Here is a 20,078-nt window from a genome sequence, read left to right on the forward strand (position 1 = left end):
GACCACTCTAGGTTTCACTAGCTTATACCATCCATCTTTATCTTCTATCTAACTTTCTGGTGTCCCATATGCCCGAAACCTTCCTCTTTCAACTGTACCCACAGTCATCTTTGTTCGATGTGTTTACTTTTTTGTGCTACCATCACCTAATATTGTGCTCCAAGCCTCTCTTTCTCCTTTCTTTTCCTCTCTGTCTCTAGTGCTCCCTTTAGTATTTCCTGTAGAACAGGTGTGTTGTTCACAAACTCTCTAAGTGTCGATTTGTCTGAGAATATTTTAAACTCTCCCTCATTTTTGAAGGACAGTTTTGCTGGATATAGAATTCTTGTTTGGCAGTTTTTCTCTTTCACTATCTTAAATATATCATACCACTGCTTTCTTGCCTCCATGGTTTCGGCTGAGAAATCTGCATATAGTCTTATTGAGCTTCCTTTATATGTGATGGATTGCTTTTCTTTTGCTGCTTTTGGAATTCGCTCTTTGTCTTTGACCTTTGATAATCTGAGTATTAAGTGTCTTGCATTGCTGTATTCAGATCTATTTGTTTGGTGTACACTGTACTTCTTGGATCTGTAATTTTATGTCTTTTTTCCTCCATTATTCTTTCTTCCCCCTTTCCCTTCTCTTCTCCTTCTGGGACACCCATAACATGTACATTCATGCACTTCATGTTGTCATTCAGTTCCCTGAGACACTGCTCATATTCTCCCATTCTCTTCCCTATCTGTTCTTTTGGGTGTAGGATTTCAGATGTTCTGTCCTTTAGTTCATGAATCTTTTCTTCTGCCTCGTCAAATCCACTGTTGTATGTCTCCATTGTGTTTTTCCTCTCTTGTATTGTGTCTTTCATTCCCATACGTTCTGCCAATTGTTTTTTCAAACTTTCAAGTTCTTCCTTATGTTTGCCCAATGTCTTTTTTATATCCTTCATCTCTTTTGCCATGTCTTCCCTCAACTCGTTGATTTGATTTTTGAATTGATTTAGGAGATTTGTCTGATTAATAATTAGTTGTTTCAATTCCCGTATCTCAGTTGGAGTGTAAGTTTTTCCTTTGACTGACCATATCTTTGTTTTTCCTGGAGTGATTTGTAATTTTTTGTTGTCTAGATATCTGGTTTCCTTGATTACCCAAATCAGATTTTCCCAGACCAGATGGGCCCCAGACTCAGGAGGAGGCTGTATTCAGTATCATTTTTCCCTGAGGGTGAGACCTAGAAGATTGTCAGACTCTCCTGTGATGTCTGTAGACTCTATGATTTTCCTGCAGCTCCCCACTGGTGTAAATAGGAGTGGTCCCTTTAATGCTCAGCAGACCCTGTCCTGGACAGGGGCCAAGGGTATCAGAAGCCAAGCTTAAGTTGTTTCTGGTTCTCCCCACCCCCAGGCCCTGAATTCTCTGAGGGAGGGCAGCCACCTGAGCTGGACCCCCCCCCACACCTTTTCTTAGGGAAGATATACCCTTTAGGGAGTTATCTTCTGTACTTGAATGCCTCTTTTGTCTCTCTGAATCTATTAACTCTACCCTTGCCTGGATCAGCTCTGACAATTGAAAATGCCTGAGGCTTTCTCTAATGAGCTACTTAGAATGAGAGGGAAAAAAAAAGGAAAATGAGAGAAAGCCTCTTTTCAGAGCCAGTCCCCAGCCTCCCAGTTTCCCTAGTCATCCGGTTTTGGTAGCCTGTTCTCTGTGCCTCTTTTCTTGGGACACAGCTGTTTTTCAGTATTCTGAGCTAGCCATCTCCAAAAGCCTCTGTTTTTATTAATTTATGTTTTTTTTTCTGTCATCTCTGCTTCTTCTCTGCTGGGAGGAACCTCAGATTCCTTTACTGTTCATTCTGAGTTTATCTGTGCTTGTAGCTTATATTCAGTAGTCCAGATTTCTTAATTAAAACCACAGTTGGAGCTTAGTTGAGTTACTTTCCCTTGCTCCAGGTAACCTGCTTCTTTTTTCCACTGTGAAGTGTTTCATCTCAGTCTGCCATGCTGGTGGGGGAGAGGTGCTAGCTCCACAGTTTGGGGAGCTTTACTTACAGTTCTATGCTGCAATCTCAATCATTCCATCCATTCCAGGCTGGTGTATGATGTGTATCCAGTCTTAGATGTCCCCGAACAGTTGTTCCAGACTATTTACTAGTTGTCCCTGGCTATTTATTAGTTGCCCTAGGGGACTAACTAAACTCCACACCTCTCTAAGCTGCCATCTTGCTCCACCTCTGTTTTGTTATTTTTTTATTTTGTTTTGTTTTAGTGTCAACATTTTACAAGTTTGAGTAAAGTATAGAAAACTTACGTCCCTTTAAGTTTCTTTATCCCCCTCCTCCATTTATTTTTGAATATTTTCTCCACATACTTTGAGAATGACAATATTAAAAATTTTGCTTCAACCATCAAACATAATTTAGAAACTCAAGAAGAGAAGGAAACTCTGTAGTATTTAGTTTGTAATATTTAGTATTTAGTATTTAGTTTTATGTTTGGTTTTGTTTTGTATTTTGTTTTACTATTTGCTTGTTCTTTCTTACTTCCTGATGTTCCAGGATTCCATCATTTATCATTTCCTGTCTGTTTTGAGAACTTCTTTAATAATTCTTTTAGGGTATGTTTGGCAGTGATAAATTTTTTTAGTTTTCCTTCATCTGAGAATATCTTGGAATCATTACTGAAGGATATTTTCACCGGCTGTAGAATTGTGGGTTAACCATTCTTTTCTTTCAGCCCATGACAAATGTTGTGACACTTCTTTCTGCTCTCCAGGGTTTGTGACAAGAAATTCACTGTAATTTGAATTATTTTCTCCCCTATAAGTTTTGCATCATTTCTCTCTGGTTCCTTTCAAGCTTGTTTCTTTGCCTTTAGTTTTCAAAAATGTGACTATGATGTGGACTGGACCTCTTTGGATTTATCCAGTTTGGGTTTTGCTCAGCTTCTTGATTACTTAGGTTTTAGGGGACTTGGAGGGGGGGGACAAATTCAGAAAATTTTCAGCCATTATTTATTCAAATACTTTCCCATCCTCATCTTCTTTCTCCCCTCCTCTTATGATTCCAGTAACACAGATGTTAGATCATTTACTATAGTCCCACAAATACATGAGACTTTGTTCATTCTTTTTATCAGTTTGTTTTCTCTCACTTGAACCTACTGAGTAATATCTATTGTTCTATCTCCAAATTCACTGATTGTTTTCTCTGTCCTCTCTATTCTGCTGTTGAGTGCATCTAGTCAGATTTTTTGTTTTTTCTGTCCTCTCTATTCTACTATTGAGTGCATCTAGTAAGATTTTTATTTGTTATTGTATTTTTCAATTTAATCCTTTCCATTTGTTTTTTTCTTCTTTATATCTTCTATTTCTTTGCTGATACTTTGTTTCTGTGCTGCATCGTTATATTTTTAATTTGTTTCTAGGATGTTCATAATTTCTCTTTGGAGCATTTTCATGATAACTGCTTTAAAATCCTTGTTAGATAATTCTGGCGTCTGTGTTGTCTCTGTTTTGGCACCTATTGATGGTCTTTTCTCATTCAAGTTGAGATTGTACTGGTTCTTGGTATAATGAGTGGCTTTATATTATATTCTGGACACTTTAGATACTGTCTTGTAAGACTGGTACTTATTTAATTCCTCTGTTTTAACAGACCTCCTCTGACACCATGGCAGCAAGGGAAGGAAGTTGTCTCATCACTGTTAATTAGGGATGGAAGTCCAGGTTCCCTGTTTGGTCTCCACTGACATCCTGGGGTAGGGATGGGTAGCTTGGTAGGGCTGGGTAGGGGATGGAAGTTCTGGCTCTCCACTAGCCTATGCTGACATGAAGAAGTGGGGGGCTCATTACTGATAAGAGGTGGTAAAAGTTGTGGCTTCCCACTTGGCCTCTTCTCACACCACCCCAGCCAAGGGGGTTTGGGCAGTTCATAACTGTTGGGTGGAGGTGGAAGTTCAGGCTCCTCACTTGCCTTTGGTAACAGAGATGGGAGCAAAATCACATTTTTTTCTGGGTTGTGTGGTTGGAGTAGGTGAGTATTGTCTAAATGTTTTCTGTCTTGCTAGGTTTCTCCTTTCCTGCTTCTATGACTAGAGAGAACCAGATTTTCTTGGTACATTTTTTGCATGTGTTTATTGGTATTTCTGGTTTGCTAGCCTCTTCAGCACTTGGTCTGGCAAACATAAGGCAAATGGAAAATTCAGGGAACTCACCACATGGTTGTTCCTTAAATCCTCAAGTCCCTAGACTTTTGCTGGAAGGGAGTTCTTAAATTTTCACAGCATTTTCATGTTTGTTTGAGATATAATGCATGGGGTTCTTAGCTATAGCTAGTGAGATGAATAAAGAGAAATGCATTTACTTCATCTTGTGCAGAACTAGAATTCCTTAATGGGATTTTAAGGCCATATGCAAGAAATCACTTACCTCCTGGATATGCATTCAGATCTCCCAGTACCACCTCTAGAGCCTAATGAAATTCTGTGTCATATAGCTTTTGCAAAGAAACTGTCACCATCATTATTCAGAGAGGACAGTTTGAAGTGTCCAAGAGGACAGAAGCTTGATTTTTCATTTCTGGGTTGAATTAGTTATACAGAAGAGTCAATGATTATGTTAGTAACAGCTCCTTTGGATGTTTTTCAAAGTGCTTTCCAGCTTCCTTGGTAAACAAGTCTGTAATGTCCCATAACAGAATTTCCCCAATTCCTGTCCTGTTTATGTCAAGTGGTGGTTTGGCAGCAATGATTCAGGATACAGAGCAGTGATTCACAAATGGTTTAGTCTCTGGACCACTTTACACTTTTAACAATTATTGAGGATTCCAAAACTTTTTGTTTACATAAATTACATCTGTCTATGTTTATGATAGATATTTGTGGGGACCCAGGGTCTGGGCCCCTCCCTTCCATAGTGATTTTTTGTAGCCACCTACTTGATCAGGACAGACATTGAAAGTCATCAGACCTCCCCAGGAGAGGAAAAAATGTATTAACAAGGCATTGAAACTACCTACACCCTTGTGTCACAAGACCCTGCAGAAACTCCGTTCTCACACCCTCCTTGTTAACCCTTACAAACCACCCCCTGGCACTCCCTGCTTTTGTGGAGCACTAACTTCCATCTTTCCCGGCCTGCCACCACTGTGGAACAAATTATCTCCTATAAGTCAATCCTATTAAACTCATGTCTAACTCCATGCCTGGTGTGTTCTTGGTCCTAGCACTAAGCTGGGTTTGATAATATTAAAACTCTGAAATTTAATATGTTTACCCATTAGTTTATTTAACACAGTAAACCCATTATATGTAAACTTAACATATTTTTATAGAAAATTATAGTTTCCAAACAAATCAGTGGTCTTGCCTTACATTTTTGCTAATCTCTTTAATATCTGGTTTAATAGAAGCCAGATGGATTCTCATATCTCTTTTTTGTATTATGTTGTTTTGGTTGAAGTATATGAAGAAAATTCAGCTTTACTAAGTTATGTAATTGGAAAAAGGAGGAGTGCTATAATAGCCTTTTCAGATACTTGTGGCTAGTCTTTCCTGTTTCTACACCAAAATGTGACAAGTGGTAGTTTCTCAAAAGTAGTTGCAATGTAGAATCTGGAACCAAATCAGTGAACTTTTCATTCCCTGTTACATTAAAACCCATTGGTCTATCTTGCACTTTTGAGTGGATCTCTTACTCATGTGCTGAATTATGTAGCGCTTCCAAATGTTGATACATGGCATTTTACAATGTTAAAAAAAGTCACATTCATTAATATTACCACTAATCTCATCAGAAAAGCCTTTAGATATTAAGAATCTTTCAAGCTCAGGATGGCAGACGCAGCATTTTGAACTTCCATTTGAAAGCTCAAATGTTATCATTGACAACAAATACCGTTAGCTGCTTTGCTTGAAGTGACAAACTCACATTGTTCTTTTTTGAGAAAATGTCTGCCAAATAGCCATATCTGAATAGGCAGTTTATCTGTCAGTCATTCTTTCATAAAAAAATGATGTTCCATTAAAAAAGTAGCTAGTTGAGCTTGCAACTCAAACAATTGCCCAAGCTCTTTTCCTTGGGAAAACCATCATACAGCAAACAGAAACGCTTTATGCATACTTCCAATTTCATTACAAAGAATATTAAAAAGACCTGTACTCAGGACCAGGTGCATAATAAGTGAAGTCCAGTACAAAATGATATGAGGGGCCCCATATTTAAAAAGTAAAAATTTCAAGACAGCGATAGCAGAGCATTAAATCAAGTGTGGGCCTTTCTAAGCATGGGGCTCTTTGAGATGGCACAGGTTACGTGCTCACGAAGCCAGTCCTGCCTATTTTCATGGGTCAAGGCTTAGTAAAATTAATAATTTTACTCTTTATCAAGGATATTCTTAAGTGAAATTGGCATTTTTCATTTTTACTAGGAGTGTATGGTAGTGAAGGATGCAACCAATACTCTTTCAGTTTGGGGTCACTGTCTTGATTCATAGTAAGACATCAGTTTTACCCACCATTGCGTTTGCACTATCAGTACAAATATCAACATAGTGAAAAGGGCTTGTAGCATCTTAATATTGTTATGCAAATAGTTTTGACCTCGTGGAGCCCCTGAAAGGGTCTTGGCGATTCTTAGGAATCCGATGACCGCACTTCAAAAACTGCTAGTATAGAGTCGGGCTGTATGAGGGGCAGAGCTGCTGGATATGAGTTGAAGTCGCTAGGGAGTGTACAGGTAGGAAGAAAGTTGAAGGACCAGAGAACAGCCAGAGACATCAAATCCGAGGCTTGAGCAGCAGCTGCCAGAGGTTCGATAAGGAAGCTAATGTAGAGGTGGTGAGGATCAGGAAATGTATCTACTCAAGAGTCCATTTAACAAGTATCTATTAAGTACCTGCTAGTGCCAGGAATTGGAGATAGAGCAGTAAACCAAACCAGGTTCTTGCCTCCTGAAGCTTAGAGTCTCCATTCATTCTGGACACCTGTGTGAGGGTGGATTTTGGTCCAGTTACAGGGTATAGTGGCGTGGGCATGCCCTACCAGCCTTAGCAGCCCAGGTCTCTGAAACCAGGGCCTGACAGTTTCCCTTTCATCTCCTTTGCTCTGTGCCAGCTCAAGGCAAAGCCTTCCCCTGGTCGCAGAATCCAGCCCTACCTCTTGGTAGTGTCTAAAGGGAGTTAAGTGCAGAACATGGCAATAACACCCGATTTGTCATTTTCTATTTTTCCAGAGGGCTCATTGGTGTCTTTACATAGTGAGTTTCAGAAAAGCCACAACCTTCTAAATACACATGGAAACTAAACCTTAACAATTGCTCTGTGGCTTTGGAAGAATCCTGATCACACCAGGCTACTCTTGTTAGTGTGCTTAGGCCACTTGCCAGTGAGGTGCCACAACCCAGTGTCACTCAGGGTTACAGGGAGAAGGAGACAGAGAATAGGCCAATAGAAGAGTGAACAGGTAATTGAAACAAATGGAGTAAATTATTTAATTTATATTTTTATATTTCTCCTAGAATGCATATTTTAAAAACTTTTTTCAAATTTTTTTCTGTAAAGGACCAAAGGGTGGTGTGGGTACCGATTAACCCCTATAACAGACTTTTCCTGCACCTCTCAGCTGGAGCGAAATTTCCCCTGCATGGGTCTTTCTCCTTTTGTCTCTTTTTCAGTCTGCCCAGTAATTGAGTCTGAAATCACATGCACCCCTATTCCAGCTACATTTAAATTTCCTTCACTGTTTTTTGTTTGTTTGTTTTGCTTTGTTTGTATATCCAAGGCAGTCAAAACCACTCTGAGGATATATTTCTAAACTTAGACTCTCTCTCATCCTTAAACTACAAGGAATAAAGTGTGGCATAGTCTGGACGTCTGCTGAATGGGGGTGCTGGCAATGGGTGGCTGTGCTAAGACCTAGAAGCTTCTAGGGAAACTACCTTTTGGAAGCCAAAACAAATTCAGAGCATTTTCCCAATAGAAAATCTGTTGTCTCTCCTGGGTGTCTCTTTCAACACCTCAATGAAAATCAAGCTTCTGTCCTCTTGGAGACTTCTGCTGGGCTCTCTGAATAATGACAGAAAACCCCACCCTTCTCTCTGAAATAAAAGGCCACACATTTAAAATTCTCAGTAGACTTTTTTTTTTTTAAATAGCATCTTTCATTTATGCTTGAGCAGGAAAATGGTTCATTAAAAAGGAAAAAAGATTTTCTTTAAAAAAATCTTTTGACCCACCAGCCCTTCATGACAAAAGGCCCCGCTCTCCCCCACCCCCACCCCCCCCCTCACTTCTGCTGAATGTTAGGACCTAATTATCGGGCTGGTGCTGGGTAATGGGGTTGCCAACTTTGAAACGAGGACGGCTTGTTTAATTATTAGTAAACTTTCCCGCTCTTGGGCGCGTTCTTTGGCAACCTCACGTCCAACACCTGTGCACTCAGACCTGGGGCCCGGGACATCCCAGCGCAGATGTCAGGGCTCTTTTGTTGGTTTCCTATTAGTGGCCATTTAATAGGCGGGGGCCGGGGACAGCTTTGCCTAAGCACCCGGCAATGGACAGAAAACATTGTTCCCTCGCTGGGCAAAGGGTCAAACTGTTTCTCTTGCCTCCAAAGCTCGGCCAGATAATTGCTGGCGATTAGCAATTTTAATTACCAGGTGCGAGGGGTTGGGACCCACCCCTCCCCTCCTGTAATTGGGCAGGTTGTTAACTGTCCGGTAGGTTGCAACCAGGGAATATGTTTTACCAATGCACTCTGGGTCTTTGAAAGTTAATTAAATTAGAGCAAATAAAATCATCAGAGGCTGCTTGGAATCTGATGCGCCTGATAGAACAAGTTTTCAGGAAACTTGTCCTATAAATGAATCTTGAATTCAACTCTGCAAAGCAGCGTTTAATCCCCTTGTAAACACTTGCGTGTTCTTGTGACTGGAGAGGGGCAATGATTTTAACGTCTTTTCCTGCTGCATCAGTCAAATTGGAACTAAGCCTGTCGGGACGTTCTAGCTCATTGGTTTTTCATGCTGACTTTTAGGGGGTTCATAGCAGAAAACTAATCTTTTCCTGGTTCAGCCGAAGAAGGAGTTGAACATAATCACACAGCCACCCAGAGAGCCGTTTCCATGTTATTTCTCCCAAGTTTGCCTCATTAACTTAAATAATGCAAGCATTTATTTGAAATTGATAAATAGCCGCCAGTTCGTTTCACAGTGTACTGGAAACCTGCTTAATAAATTTCTAGAGAGTTTCTGGAAAAGGAGAACAAGAAGAAAGCCATAGTCAAAGCATTCCTGGGGGTCCCGAAGGCCCAGGAAGGCCACCTGAAACATTCAGAGGAAGCGCATGCATTTCTCTCAAAGCAACACTTGGAGGCTAAACACAGACACAGCAGACTTAAAAAGCAGTGCGGGGCGGGGGAGCTTCCACACTCAGTATTATTTTCTCTGTCGAATGCGGTAACAGGTAATAGTTTAGCTAGAAAACTCAGGAGACAGAAAGCAAGCAACTAAAAACACACCCTTTACTTCAGACTCAAGAGGTAAAATGGAAAGAAGACAAAACATACACTGGCAGTGAGTTGGATACAGTTAAGTCCAAGCCTCTGGGGCTTTCACTAGAGGGGAGCAGAGGGTGGAGAGAGCCACGCCCATCCTCCCTCCCTCTGCTTCCCCGCGGAGCTCCCGGAGCCTCTCATTGGCCGAAACATCCTCCGGGCCCCACCCCGGAATACACCCCCAACACAGGCCGGAAGTGCGGAGTATGAGGCCCCCAGTTCTATTTCCAGCCTACAGTTTTGGGGGCACCTGTTCTTAACAGTTTTGATTAAACTGGTTTTCCTTTTCATGCCTACATTCAGTATTGCCTTTTGGCCACAACTAAAACAATTTCTTAAAGTGCTAACAAATAATTCACTGATGATAGCGGAACTGGAAGCGCTGTGCTTTAAGTTCATGCTGAAGGTTTTATGTGTTTCCAGGGGATGTGTGGGAGGGTACTAGGTGCCGAAATATTGGAGGGGATGCCTTTCAGAAAATCTCGTGGCATAGGGAGAATGACCTGAGGGAGCTTCTGGCCAGGTGGGTGTGCAGTCACCGAATTCAGCATGAAGAGGGCTTCCATGGTGTGCAGGTGTGGGTGGGAGGGCTCCAAGGCCGGCCGGCCGGCCTGGACAGCCACCATGCCTTGCATGTGTGACAGTTTGACCATAAAAGTAGAGAGGCTGCTTTATCTATTTTCTGAAGCTGCAAGTATATCTGAAACTGTTGCAAAAAAATTGCAAAGAAATTCCCAGAAGGTTTCCAAAATGGTGGAATATTTTCAAAGTTTTTTTTAGCAAATTAGCTGCTTTCTCAGTCACAAAGTAGAAAATGGTGTGTGTAGCTTCCTTTGCCTAAAATGAAATGGAGATATTAATGTCATGTATATTCTGATCAGTGAGGTGACTGCTCAGATAAGTATAAATAAGAGACATTTACTCCTACTTATGTGTCCTTTTTCCTTTAATTTGTGACTTAATGTCTCTTTATAGATGTTTAAGTATAATTAAATCTGCATACTCTTTCTTCCCTCAGCTAATATACTTGCAACAGTTGTTTTTGCACATACCACTGGAGCCCTGACCCCAGCGTCTTGTGGATGGTTGTGTAAACACCTCCATCCTATGGCTCCTGCCCCATCGACTGCCTCCCATGTGCAGAGCGCAGGGCTGGGGGATCAGATTGATGGAGCTTGACAGGAATGCTGACCTACCTCTTTCAAGCCTCGGAAAGGTTTTCTACCTTCCAGTTCCAGCCTTGGAGATGGCGTTGCTGGGTTCCAAAGCATCAGCACCGCTTCTCAATCCCAGCTCAGAAAAGGGGTATTTCTTGGAGTTTATCACCCTTGTTGGAATAGTTAAAAATACAAGTAAGTCCATAGAAAATGTTTCTCCCTTTTCCTCATGCCTTCATCAAATGATCCTTAAACCCACAATGCAAAAAAGAAAGTGGGTCCCAGGATTTCACTTGGAGACTGCTAATTCTAGTGCGTTGGTGGGAAGGAAAGCTGGGCCTGGTTGAACTTGGGGGGTGGGAGGGAGGTTCTAAGAGAAAGTGGGTGGGTGGGGGCAAAGCAAAACAGGTGTGGGAAGCATTGGGAGTCTTTTGAGGAGCCGCAAAATATAAACGCAAAGAATTGTTGCCATTATTGTTTTCTAAGAAGTTCTTGTTTATGTGTGTGTAACAGGGCCCATAACAGGACTTGGAGGACTCAAGGGCTGGGTTTAGGGCAGTGTGTTGATGGCCCTTAATTAACAAGGGCTAAGGAAGCAGATTAAGTCACAGCTGGAGGAGCTCAGCCAGATAATTGTGAGGTTTCCAGTGAATAGAGGCCCAACAGAGGGGGCTGAGAAAGGAATTAGCCCATGGGTGGAATTGTAGAAACTTAGGTTTCTAAACTTTGGGGTTTGATTTGGGCAGTGCCCTTTGGAAAAGCAAATCCTGAGTGAAGATCATGAGGAATACTCAATAGCCTTACTTTATTTAACTTATCATTTTGAAATAATTTCAGATTTATGAAATAGTTACAAAAATAGTACAAAGCATTTTTCTGCATACTCTTTGCTCTGCTTCCCCACATTAACATCTTATACAACCACAGCACAACTATCAGACCAGAAAGTTAACATTGATACATCATGGTTAGCTAATCTATAGACCTTATTCAAATTTCACCAATTTTCCCACAAATGTCCTTTCTCTGCTCCAAGATCCAGCCCAGGATCTCACATTGCATCTAGTGGTGGCTTCTCCTTCATCTCTTTCCTATCTGGGGTAGTTCTTCAATGTATATTTGTCTTTTGTGACCTTGATATTTTTAGAGGGTACTGGCCACTTGTTTTATACGATTTCTCTGGGTTTGTCTAATGTTTCCTCATGAATAAATTAAGATTATGCATTTTTTGGCAAAAATATAACAGAAGTCATCTGTGTCCTTCTCAAAGTATCATATCAGGGCATGCTTGCTGTTGACGTGCGTTATGGCTGATGATGGTAATTTTGATCAGCTAGTTAAGATGGTATCTGCCAGGTTTCTCTGCTGTAATGCTATGATTTTTCCCTTTGCAACTATGCAAATATCCTGTTTCTCATTCTATTTTTGCCCACCAATTTTAGCATCCATTGATAATTTCTTGCCTTCAGCAGTTATTACTATGGTGTTTGTCAAATGATGATTTTCTATTCCATTATTCTTTCTACATTTATTGGAATTTTTCTGTAAGTTTATTATTAATTCTGTTATTTATTTATATCATTTTAAGCTCATGGATTTTTTTTTTATTTCAGGGGATATAATCTATAATCTATTATTATCTTTAATATTATTTGCTTAACATGTCCCAGATGTGGCCATTGGGCACTCGTTCATGTTTGAATAGCCTGCTTTTCATTGAATAGCTTTACTTTGCCAGATGTAGCAGAAATTTTACTCTTATAATTTAGATTTTTCTAACTTCTCAAGCAATGTGATCCTGTGATTCATCTTTCAGACTGTGAAACTCACCTCTGCTGATCATAATCAGAAGTGAGAGAGACATATAGTTTAATTTATCACTTACCTTTGAAAGTGACCTCTGGCCTTTCCACCTTCCTCACTTCAGTAGCCTATGGACGGCTTTAAAATGTCCCACCCTGAAGACTCTGGCAACTGAACCCCAGAGCTGGGACCCCCTCTTTCTTATATCTGTCCCCATCCCTGATTCCAGCTCCATTTCTACCCCCTCTGAAGCCAGCCTTGGGTTCAGTTTTGATGGATGATACAGGCTGGAAGTGAGCTGATAATTAGCCCCTGCTAAGGTATTGCTTGATGACAACCTAGTACCTCTCCTAAGGGAGTTTGCATTTTACAGAGGACTTCTTGAAGAGGAAAACCTCTGAAAGACAGTGGATTTCATGCATGTCAGTGTGTGTGTGCGACAGGGAGGGAGGATATACACACACGAGGAATTTGTTGAAGTGGGGATGGGGTGGGGGATTTTCAGATAGGGAGTCTTTCTTCTGCCTCTGAAATCATATCATGGAACCAAAACAACCCAACACCTGAGTTGGAGTTTGGGGCTCCCTTACACTTACACAGGGCCGTTCTGGAGCAGGGTCTGCATATGGAGGGTAGGCTTCTCCCCACCCAAGGGACCCTGACATGGACTGAAATCCAGCCTGTGCTCATTCAACGATCTGTGCACCAGGCTGGAAGGCCATTCTCAGTGGGGGCACCATTTCCTAATCACTTGAAGGTCAGAATGTGTGAACCACAAGGCCCTGATCCAGATGCTGGGTTGTTGGCGATGAATAATTTTCAAAATAGCCTATTAAAATACAAAGAGTCTCTGTTGTGTTGTATGAATACAGCCTAAGCCATTAGGTGTTTTATGTATATAGATATAAAACATATATATGGCTTTTTTTCATAGATTGCAATATGGTAGGGAATTGTTGGCAAGGTTTAAATAAAGAGTAGCTTTCTTTTTATTTTAGTAAAACAAGTATTCATATAAGAAGGATTTATTTTGCATGGCACAGTTTTAGTTCCTATTAGGAATTAAATTTAAACATAAAGGATTGCCCTAGAGAAGTTTTAATCTAGTTAGGAAATGACACATACATATCTGGATACATACATTTAAATAAAATTGGCAATAAGTGGGTTAACTACCAATATCAGATGACAATCTAAAAGGTACCACAAGATAATATCTGATTTGAGGGATAGTGAGTAAGGGGAGAACTGGAATGGCCAGGAAAAGAAGACTTCTTGGCCTGGACTTGAGGATATTGAGGACACTGCAGGTAGATGTAATAAAGGGACACAACCAGAAATAGCCAGTTTGGCTGTAGCAGCAGGTGTGTGGACACAGGAAGAAAATGCGAAATCAGGTTAAAAGATGACATTGGGGGCAGAGGGACCGAGAGGCTGGATGCAAGCAACAGATGGATGTCTGGGGCAAGTGATCTGGTAGAGGTTTGGGTGGTAGGTTGGATTTGGGAGAGGCTGCTTCAGTTACCCAGATATGGTCCTCAAAGCTTGTTAGGAATGAAGAACCCCAGACCCCACCCCATAACCTCTTTGAGCAGAATCTGCATTTGAGCAGATCTCAAGGGATTTGTGTGCACATTACCATCTGAGATGCTGGTCTAGGGGTCTTGGGAGAGAGAATGGAGAGGAAAGTGAGGATGTGAGAGTCATTATCAAGGAGGAATGGCTAAGGCTCAGGGACCAAGGAACTAAGTAGATATGGGGAGATGAAGAGGAGGCAAGATCACCTGTGACCAGGAGGTTTCCAGCTGGGTTGAACGATAATATGCTGACAGTAGGTGAGGAAGCCAAGGTAAAAAGCTCGTTGGAGGGCAAAGAAAAAATTAAAATGGAATTTGCAGTGGTTTTCCCTGTGGTTACTGATATAAATAAGTAAACATAACTGAATGGCAGGAGAGCCTTGTGATGCTTCTTTTTATTAACATATTTGCCGAGGTTTTTGCTGTTGTGTTTGTGGCCATATTGCCATTTGTACTGAGCTGGATATGTGTCTGATGCTGCCTTGAAGACTGTGTACCTCACCATGATTTCTGTGAATCATTTGAAGACGGTGCCCCTTATGCTCTTTGTATTTTCCTTCCATCTTCCTTAATTCAAAGGGATTCAAAAACTGCCATGTGCAGGGTTGCCTGGGGGACATAAAGCTTCAATTTTGAACTGCTTTAGTTCTGAGGTCTGAGCCCTGGGAGGGCCTTGGGTGAAGCAGTAATTGGGTGTCTGTAGGGAGCTGAGTGGCTCTTGTGGCTTGAAGCATTGGCCCCTTGGGCTTCACGGTTCCGTTTGTGTGGCCTTGAAAAGCTGGGTGACCGAGTATCCGCATGTGGAAGTTTCCGGATAAAATGACAGAGCCTTGTGTGGGGGCTTGAAGTAAAGGGACTGAACCGGTACCTGAACAAGCCTTTTATTTCCCCTCCACTGGTGCTGTTTTCTGCCTGTCCTTCTGCCTACCCCTCATGGACGAATCTACGGACAATCTTCTCTTCCCTTTCAGCACATTCATCCCACGCATGTCTTTTGTGTGCCACCAGGGACTGGTTTTGTTTCCCACACAGCCACCATTTTGAAAATCTAGCTGAAGATTCCTAGATCGAGATCCCAAACCCATCAGTAAAGAGCTGCAATCATTGTTTGAGTGGATATATTAACCTTGAGCTGGATTTCTGACTTCCCGAGGCAAACTTTTCTACCACTGGCAGGCGAGCATTCAGGAAGAATCCAAGTCCCTCAGGAGCCACTGGGGGCTCAGTGAGAGTGGCCACGGCCAGGAGCCCCAGGATCTTCCATCTTGGTGCACAGGATCAGGAGAAGTTTCCCAGCCTGCATTGTGGTGGTAGTCCAGCCTTAAGTTCTACAATTTCTGTAAAAGTCCAAAGCTGCTTTTATTCTCTGAAGAAAAAAAAATAGGTGCTTTGTACCAGCCACCTGAGATGTAGCAAGTGAGAGTTCAATGGGGGGATGCTGTTCCCCTTGCGTTTGATCTAACTGAGTCAAAACTATTCGTCAGCAACCATCTCTGATTCCCAGGGCCCAGCCTCTACCTGGCCCAGCCTTAGCAAAGCCTTGCGCTTTCAGAGTGAGCCCAGGATCTGCTGGGATCTATCTCCTTGCAGCTTGCATCTGATAACGAAAAGCAAAAGCTTCCTGCTTGTGGTTGATATGGAGACAAGCTGGCGTTTTAGTCACTGTCCAGCTGAGTGCTGCTGGAAGGGGTTCTCTGTTCTTCTATTATCAGTTTGCATGTAGCTGGATTAAAGTTTTTTTATTTTTATTTTTGTTATTTTTTAAAAATCATATATCCTCTTTAAAAATAGGGAGAATCACAGTCTTTGGGGCTAGTAAATAACCTCTTGGTTCCACACTCACCCTGAAAGCCTTTCAGAGCACCAGCTGTTTCCAGTGGCAAAGCCTCCTCCGGTTTTTCTGGATGGTGGAAGAGAAGGGCAGCAAATGGGCAGGGTGGGGGGAGGGCAGGGCTCTTGGGCATCATCTCTGAGCTTCCATAGTCTGCGCAGTTCCAGGTGGACAACTGATGCGCCACAATCATGACCGATGCTGGCACAGGGCTTACGCTGGGCCAGGCCCTCCCCAAGCGCCTCATGTAAACTAAGTCGGTTAAGCCACACCACAGCTGTGTTATCTCCACTTTACAGAAGGGAATCCAGACACAGAGAGGGTAAGAGCTCTGCCCAGGGTCACCCAGCAACTAAGAGGCTTCCTTCTCCCAGCAACTGAATCGGGCTCCAGAGTCTTGTTCTTTCAATCATTGCTCTTCATGCTTCTCAGCAAACTTGTGTTGACTGATTAAACCAGTTGTATTAGTTAGGGTTCTCTAGGGAAACAGAATCAACAAGAGATATCTATAAATATAAGATTTTATAAAACTGTCTCACGCGACTGTGGGTATGCAAGAGTCCAAATTCCGTAGGGCAGGCAGCAAACTGGCAACTCCAGTGAAGATGTTTGATGAACTCTCCAGGCAGTGAATTGGCGACTTCGATGAACATGTTTGATGAACCCCTCAGGAATGAAATGGCAACTTTGATGAACTCCTCTGGAAACGCTTCGCTGGTCAGCCGAAGAAGTGAAGGTCAGTCGAAGAAGTGAAGGTCAGCCAAAGAAGTGAAGGTCCTCTATCTGTCTCACTTAAAAGTCTTCAACTGATTGGATTAAATCCAGCCAATTGAATTCTCTCATTGTGGAAGACATGCCCTTCATTGATACAATCAGTCACAGCTGCAGCCAGTTGACTGATGATTTAATAAACCAGCCTTCTGGTTTATTAACCAGCCACAAATATCCCTGCAGTAATGGTTAGGCCAGTGCTTGCTTGACCAGACACCTGGGCACCATTACCTGGCCAAGTTGACACATGAACCTAACCATCACATGAGATGTGCAGGAAAATCAGAAAGCCTGAAAGCTTGGGGATGAGGGAACACATACCACTTCCTCATCCCCAGGCATATGACGTCCTGACGTGGCTGTTTGGATGGGACCTTTTGAACCAAGGACAGATTAAAGTGACCCCCAAACCAAACCATCACGTTTCTGTTTTTAAAATTGCCCAGTAATGATGAAAACAGACATTCTTGCTGGTCTCTGAGCCGCAGCCCCTTCCCAACACCCACCCTTGAGGGGGAGGGGTCACAGGCAGGGAGCAAGGCCAGGGGTGTGCAAGGGTCAGAGCTCGACTCAGGCAGAGTGTGAAGTGGGAAGAATGTTAGAACAGTGGTTGGAAATGATATTAATACCTAGAAATGTGCAGGTATTGATAACAGTAGTAACCATCATTCGTGAATCTCACAACATGCCAGGGGAGGTGCCAACCCCCTGACGTGCGTTACCTCGTTTCATCCTCTCAGCGATAGGTGCCAGGGCACAAGGAGGGGTCAGGGACAAAGACTCAGGAATGGAGCCAGCATCAGGAATGTCTAGTTCCTAGTTAGAAATAAAAGTAATTTTCTGTTTTGACATGGCTGGTTTGATGCTTCCTTATCAAAATTTCCCCTGTGGCACTCTAGCCCCACCCTAACCAGGCCCAGCAGAAACCAGACCCTCAGGGAAATGAGCTGAATGCTCAGTTCGACCCCAGGCGTGCTCTTGCTCACTCAGCATTCCTCTGGCTAGGGTCTCTGCCCCGGGGGCAGGATGGAGGCATCAGCCCCAGAGCATGGCCACTCCTCCCATGGCTCCCAGCAGAGGCTCAGCACAGCCTATGGCATTCAGCACCCAGCAGCCTCCTCCAGCAAAGAAGTGTGTGAACTGGGCCCAGGACAGTCCCAGGAGTTCCAGGGCACCTTCCCTCCTGAGAGGACAACTGGCGGGTCAAGAACTTGAGGCCCACTGAGAATTACTGATTTGGCACCAGGTCTGGCTATAGAGTTGAGATTTTCCTTGTCTCTTGATTTGAAATCGAGTATTCTGGTTGCGTCAATTTTGGCTACTGTGTTTGGAAATCCCTGCGCTTAATGACAAGGAATACAGTCTTCCTCAGTGGTCTTGGTGGAGCTGGCGAGCCCTTGCTACAACTAGCACCTGGAGACTTCTCTCCTCCTGGCTGTATGTAGCACATGATAACTTTGGTACCGAAAGGCTGGGGTCTGCCTTGCTTACAGGGAAAGACACACACACCCCTGTCTTGTAACTGGTGTGTCAGTGGATTATTGATGGATCATGAGTAGACTCGGAGCCTAAGTCTTGACAGTGAGTTAAGGCAGAAATTATTTTCCCCAAACCCATGCTTGGTTGCCAGACTACCATATACATTGTGTCACATACTGCTAGTGATTATTATCAGGGTTTATTGGGGTGACTCACACATCTCAAAAATAACATCACTCCCTAAAAACATAAAATTTAAATGATTCTAATCTCTAATTTCACTAGTGACAGATACATTTGGCTGATTGCCTTCTCATGAGTGAAGTTGGTGGTGCTGGGATCTATTACTGTGGCTTCCTTGTTGTGGTTCAGCTATGTGGAAGGCCCATCAGGGGAAGGAAACGAATGCCTGTGCATGTGTGTGTGTGTGTGTGTGTGCACACACCCAAGTGCACTTTTTTTTTTTTGGTCTGTGAGTCAGACATGCCTACTTGAAGGCTTACTTGGTAGGCAACCAATAAGATGCTCTATATTTTGGGGTGTGCTATTGACTCATTATAGGAAACTCTCCATGTAGTTTAAATTCTAGAGATAGCATTCTGTGGAAGCCAAAATAGACATAAAATTTACATTCAAATTATATGTATATTCAGCGCATTCAAAAGTGTGCTTAAATACTGTAAACTATTACTTTACTTGTGTATGATTGAGGCCTATGCTATTTTGTTATAAAATTGCCTCTGGGAAAGAGATCATCAAAATGCTCAGGCTGTAGCTGAGAGAGCCCTGGGAGACATCAGGCACAGAGAAGGAAGAAGGAAGAAGAAACAGTGGGGATATAAAATGATGGAGAAATGAAACCTTTTGTATAGCTTTTATAATGCATAGGAAACCATCATAACTCCACTAAGTCATTCCTACATATTTATATTTGGACTTTAGTACCTTAAATGTAATGTTGACCATTTTCTACCTTTTAGACAGGAGAGGGAGGGCATGAGAGAGTAGGGAGTGTGTGCAAGAGAGAGAGAGAGGAAGCAGAGCTTTAGATTAAGGTGTTTGGATGATGTAAGGTGTTTTAAGGATACCTGTGGCCTGGTTATCTGTCGGTGCTCCACATACAGCGTTGATCACCAACAATCAATTTGCTTCTGCCCCTGAGTGAATTGTGTTCTTCTGACCGTGTAGCAGTGGGATCAAGAGGAGATGCCCTGGACACAGGCCGCTGCTGTCCTTCGTGTCCGCCATGCTGCAGCTCGTCCCCCAGCTGGGAGGCTGGCTTTAAGGAAGGACTTTGGCCTTAACTCTGATTTTCATTACTTTTGTAGGTTGAAGTTTGACCCCTACTCTGTTGTTTGAACACAAATCTGGGCTACTTCATTGATATTAGTTACCTGCTGTGCCTCCCAGTACCGGCTGACTTCCTTGCTGTGCTCTGAAAATACAGGTATTGTGCACCTGAATTATAATCTTGCTGTGATAATATGCCTGTATTGAGTCAACAAAATGAGTTATCTATTTTGTTTTCACAACGACATCTCTAAGAAGGAAAGACTGACAATCAGGAACATAAATGTTTTGGACTTCACATCTTGTGGCATGAAGAAGATTCTTTAAAACAGGGTAATAATTGCAAAATAAAATTTCGCCAGGAAATGCAGTTCTCTTTGAACTTGGAGGTTGAACTTCTCACAAAAAGCATGTATTCTAGAACAGTGTGAAAATGTTAAATCTCTTAAGCACCTAAAAGGTAGAAAATAGAAAACGTTACGTTTAATGTACAATAATCCAAATATAAATATGTAGAAAAAACTTAGTAGAGTTATGATTGTTTTTATGCTTTATAAAAATATATAAAAGGTTTTATTTCTACATTGTTTTATTCTAGATATTGTCTGTGGGCTCAAAGGGGTTTCTCCAATTTATCG

At 42.3% G+C, this 20,078-nt stretch overlaps 1 long non-coding RNA gene across 1 annotated transcript in view; it reads left to right on the forward strand.

Annotated features, from left to right (window-relative positions):
- The window catches only part of LOC119506674, a 62,389-nt gene extending 42,802 nt beyond the window's left edge, over nucleotides 1–19,587 (forward strand). The window contains exon 3 of the long non-coding RNA XR_005211052.1: nucleotides 19,479–19,587. This is a non-coding gene — a long non-coding RNA (uncharacterized LOC119506674). The remainder of the gene's footprint in view (nucleotides 1–19,478) is intronic.
- Nucleotides 19,588–20,078: the final 491 nt, after the last annotated feature.

The sequence above is a fragment of the Choloepus didactylus genome, chromosome 12, assembly GCF_015220235.1.
Source record: "Choloepus didactylus isolate mChoDid1 chromosome 12, mChoDid1.pri, whole genome shotgun sequence".
In the NCBI taxonomy this organism is placed as follows: Eukaryota; Metazoa; Chordata; class Mammalia; order Pilosa; family Megalonychidae; genus Choloepus; species Choloepus didactylus.